Source organism: Crocuta crocuta, unplaced genomic scaffold (assembly GCF_008692635.1).
Source record: "Crocuta crocuta isolate KB4526 unplaced genomic scaffold, BGI_CrCroc_1.0 scaffold36, whole genome shotgun sequence".
Taxonomy (NCBI): Eukaryota; Metazoa; Chordata; class Mammalia; order Carnivora; family Hyaenidae; genus Crocuta; species Crocuta crocuta.
Window position 1 is genome coordinate 14,572,665 of NW_027532203.1, and position 298 is coordinate 14,572,962.

Sequence of the window (298 nt, forward strand, 5' to 3'; positions counted from 1 at the left end):
GGGCCTCTCTCGCGGGGCGCCCGGCTCCCCTCCCCCGCTCCCGCCCCCTGGGCGGCCGTGGAGTCGAGGGGAGGGCGGGAAGGGCCTCCCGAGGAGAGCGGGCGGGCGCGAACGCGGGCTCCGCCACCCGAGCCGCTCCGTTACCGCAGCGGCGACGACGACCAGGGCCGTGTTGTTGCTGCCAACTTGTCGAAAGGACACTGAGCATGCGCGCACAGAGACCACATCCGGGTAACTTCAGGGTTTGGCCCTTTTTCCCCCTGCAGCTTTCCTTTCTCCCGGCTGCCCCCGCCTCCCG